We start from the raw sequence: 4720 nt of genomic DNA, 5'->3' as shown, positions 1-4720 counted from the left end.
TTAAGATGGAAAATGGAGATTTATCTTACAGAGAGATGTGTGAGGGAATTAATCTGTTTGACCAGAAACGTGCACGCTCCTTCAGTTCTCAGCTTGGTCACGGTACGCTTGGTCGAAGTAGAACTTTTACCTGGTTGATGATAGATCAGCGTCGGTATAGAATCCTTCTTTTGACTCTTTCAGCATCTCCGTTGAGAACAGCTAAAATACTTCGAGAGTCGTGCGAGGTTATCCAAACAGAAGTTATAATTCCCAAAACCGTCTCTGGATTCTGGATTCCAATAGAAGCATCCTGGACGCCTGCGTTAGCATCCAAGAACTCTGAACTCTTTAACTCTCTTCAGAGAGTTAAAGTCTGGAACTCTTCTCCAGGAAAAACTTTCAAGCTCTGAAAACTCCCATGTTGAACTCATTCCAGAGAGAACTGGGAAGTTGCCACATTTAAATGGGTCGACTTCCGGGTCATTTGAGAGCTTTTTGATTGGTCGATGGACCAGAACAGAGGTGTGGTTTGTGATGTAAGGTGTTATGAAAATTCAAGGATAGAGATTAAGTTTGTTTAAAACAGACAGAAAGATTATTGGAGAAAACCAGACTTCGTGGAGTCAAACTCTCCTGTATTAGAATACTGAATAGAATTGTCTTTTCTACTTGATTAATTCAAGAAAGAAAGTCTCAGGATGGGTCAAACTGTATTTCTGGATGCAGATCAATGAAATAACAGTTTCTGTCCATCTGGTCAGATTTGACATCAGGTTAGGTTCACTACATTTATACCGATGTGAGCCGGAGAGCACCGGGCAGCTGTGTGTGTGTGAGCCACATCAACACAGCGCAGTTGGATGGAGGCTGTTTCATCCCACGAGTGCGAGTTTGACACCGCTTGGGTGAGGATCGTGCCGCTCTGGATGATAACGAGTTATTTTCGCTTACCATTGTATCGTGTGATCGACTCGTCATGTCTTGGAGCGACGGTGAGTTTAAAAAAACTTTATTTAAGGACACCGGCTCGTTATGTGTGAAGGATGTGTGCGCAGCCGCTGTGAGTTCATCCGAGCTTACAGACTGGCTAAAAAACAGACACTTTGATCACTGAATGATGATTTATTTCAACTTTCGTGTCACTTTTACGCACACCCTCCGGAGACCGTCATTTTCAACGCTTCTCCCTCTTGAGCTTTGCGATTTGTTTGCCCAGAGCGCTGTCTTGCAGGCGAACTCTGGGGAAACGCTGAGCTGCAGGTTGCCGGAATGAAGAGGGCTGGATTCTGACGGGCGGGGCTGGTGGTGGAACTGAGCGAGAGCCGCGGCCGTGGAAACGTCGATGCTTTGCTCGCGACGGTCCCTCCAGCGGGCCGGAGGGCGGGATGAGCCGCACGGCTTGATGAGGTGGCGCACAGCCTCTGGCACCTCCTCCGACTGCTTCAACTCGCCAGCATGGATCTGAAGCTGCTCTCGAACAGCGCGTCTGCCGTGATGGGCCCTCCATCAGGTCTTTGTGCAGTTTCTCCGGCAGCGAGGGAGAGTAATGAAACCAGGTGGCTCGTTGGATCATTGTCATCCACGCTGCAATTGTCGACAGGCAAACCGTAGAAGAGGCACACATGCTGAAGATAACGTCTGCTGCCTTACAGAAGGAGTTCTTTATATCCAAGGCAGGTCTGCGGCCTTCAGCCCCTTTGGACATGCTATATGCTAGCTGCGGCTGCCTGAAAACACATTGATGGGCTCGATTGGAGAGCGTGGTCACCGTCTGGTTCGTGTTTCTCTGGAGGGACGGGACGCTGCTCCGACCTGGACAGCTTAGCTCCGAAGCTTCCACGAGGCTCGGCTCCAGGGGGGTTACCGAGGGATAGCCCTGCCCGGTGAACCCATCCACTCTGGTGATGGGTGCGGACTGGGGACCGACTCTCCCAATCTACCAGGAAAGAACCGTCTGTGGCCCCGCTCTAAGGACATCCTGTTGGGAGCGCGAGGCCATACGGGTCAAGACGGTGAGCCGGAATGGAGCCCAGTAAACAACCTTCCTGCCGGATCATCCTTTTTTTTTTCTTTTTTTTTTTATTTATCAGGAGAATATATAATTGACATTACATACATTATACAAAATTTACATGACTTCTCCAATTTTTTCTTTTTTTCCTTCCCCCTTTTCCCCCCTCCCTCCCTTCTTCCCCTCCCTCCCCTTCCCCCCTTAACCAAAAACAAGACAAAATAAGGAAAAAAAAAAAAAAAAAAAGAGAGAGAGAGGGGGAGGAAGAACGAACAGGAGGGACCCAACAAACCAAAAGGAAAACAGTATTTCAGTCTTTCATTTATCCTCTAAAAACAAGTCACATGGTAATGTGATGAGTCAATCATATCAGTCTATACGCTATGAAGGTAAAGATTTTACATATGACACAAAGGGTGTCCACTTGTGGGTAAATTTTTCTGAACTACCTTTCACTGTTAGTAAAATTTTTTCCATCTTCAAGTATGATCTTACAGTATTAAGCCATTGTGATGTGGATGGTGGTGTGGGAGATTTCCAGGCGAGCAAAATACAACGTCTGGCAAGGAGAGAGCAAAAGGCCAAGACCTCCCCCTGCTGGCGGGATAGATTAAGTGTGGTCCCAGGAACTCCAAAAATAGCAATAAGTGGATCACTTTGAAACTGAATCTTAAAAACTCCTGAGAGTATGGAGAAAAAATATTTCCAAAACCCTTGCAGTTTTGGGCAGAAAAAGAACATATGACTTAAGTTGCAAGGTGAAGTCTGACATCTATCACACTGGTCTGGTATTGAGGGGAACATTTTAGATAAACGTGTTTTTGAGAAGTGTACTCTATTTATTACTTTAAATTGTATTAACTGTAGTCTGGCACATGGTGTACTCTGACGTATGCTGAGAATAACTTTATCCCACCATGAATCTGATAGTTTAACACCCAGTTCACGTTCCCATGCAGTTCTAGTTTTACCCGATGAGTCGGCCTCTATTGCCATAAGTTTTCCATAAATAATTGAAAGAGGAGATTTCAAATTGGGGCTCAAAACTAAGAGTTCAACCCATGGTGGGTCAGTAGGCAAAGTTAGAAAATTTTGAAACTGCGATGAAACGCAATGCCTAATTTGGAAGTAAAGAAACAAATGTGAAGTGGGTAGATTAAATTTAGAAGACAATTCTGAAAAACTAAGAAATAAACCATCTTCGTATAGGTCTCTCATTGTTCTAATACCTTTCTCATACCAAATTCTATAGGCAGCATTATTAGATGCTGGAGAAAAAATGTGATTCTTTAGTAACGGCATTTTATTAGAGGGTGATACAAATTTAAAGTGGGACCTAAATTGTGACCAGATCCTGAGTGTTGAGAGCACTATAGGATTTGTAGTAACTGAGGATAATTTAATTGGTAATGATGAATAAATAATTGAAGCGGGCGAAAAAGATGCAGAAATCGACTGAATTTCAAGTTTACACCAAATCAGATCAGGTGAATTTAACCAATAAGTCAGTTTATGGATATGTGATGACCAGTAATACATTGTAAAATTAGGTAGAGAAAGACCCCCGTTTGTGGTGAACTGTTGTAATAAAGAAAGTCTCATTCTGGGGGCCTTTCCGTTCCATAAAAAAGATGAGACCATCTGATCCAGGGACCTGAAGAACTGTTTGGGCAAGAACAGAGGGATATTTTGATATAAAAACAAAAGTCTAGGTAGCACATTCATTTTGATAATATTAATCCTACCAATCAATGAAAGAGGGAGAGAGTTCCATCTCTGTAAATCTGATGCAATTTGGGAAACTAGTGAGGCATAATTCTGAGAAAACATTGAGGGCAAAGTACGTGTAATATTAATTCCTAAGTACCTAAATCCCGAGGGACTGAGCCTAAAAGGGATATCAGAAGGCTTAAGCTTTAAAGCTAATGAATTCACTGGATAGCATTCACTTTTAAGTGAGTTAATTTTATAGCCAGAATATGATCCAAATTTTTCTAGAATATTTAAAATTGGGGGAAGACTCCGTAAAGGGTCAGAGACATACAGGAGAAGGTCATCTGCATATAAGGACAATTTAAGCTCGACACCAGAGCGGACGATTCCATGAAAAGAAGAAAGGGATCTTAGAGCAACGGAAAGGGGTTCAATGGCTAACGCAAACAAGAGGGGAGAAAGAGGGCAACCCTGTCTAGTACCACGTCCCACCGTAAAATAATCAGATTGGACGGAATTACTGAGAATACATGCTTGAGGGGATGTATAAAGTAGCTTGATCCAAGACACAAACCTCTCTCCAAAACCAAACCCATTAAGAACAGCAAAGAGATATTCCCATTCCACTCGATCAAAAGCTTTCTCGGCATCAAGAGAAATTATCACTTCAGGAGATTTAGAGGAATGAGTTGAAAAAATTGTATTCAACAGTGTACGAGTATTAAAAAACAACTGGCGACCTTTAATGAATCCATTCTGTTCTTGTGAAATAATCCGAGGGAGAACTGTCTCAAGCCGAGTCGCGAGTACTTTAGACAAAATCTTAAAATCCACATTCAAAAGTGAAAGAGGTCTATAGGACTCGCAGGCAGTAGGATCCTTATCCTTCTTTAACAGGAGAGAAATTGAGGCCTGAGTCAAGGTGGGAGGCAACAAGCCCTGCCCAAATGACTCATTATAAACCTCAAGAAGAAGAGGGGCTATTTTATCTTTAAATTTTTTGAAAAATTCGGC

Source organism: Nematolebias whitei, chromosome 4, assembly GCF_014905685.2.
Source record: "Nematolebias whitei isolate Nwh7 chromosome 4, NemWhi1, whole genome shotgun sequence".
Lineage (NCBI taxonomy): Eukaryota > Metazoa > Chordata > Actinopteri > Cyprinodontiformes > Rivulidae > Nematolebias > Nematolebias whitei.
Note: the sequence above shows the minus strand (reverse complement) of the source record.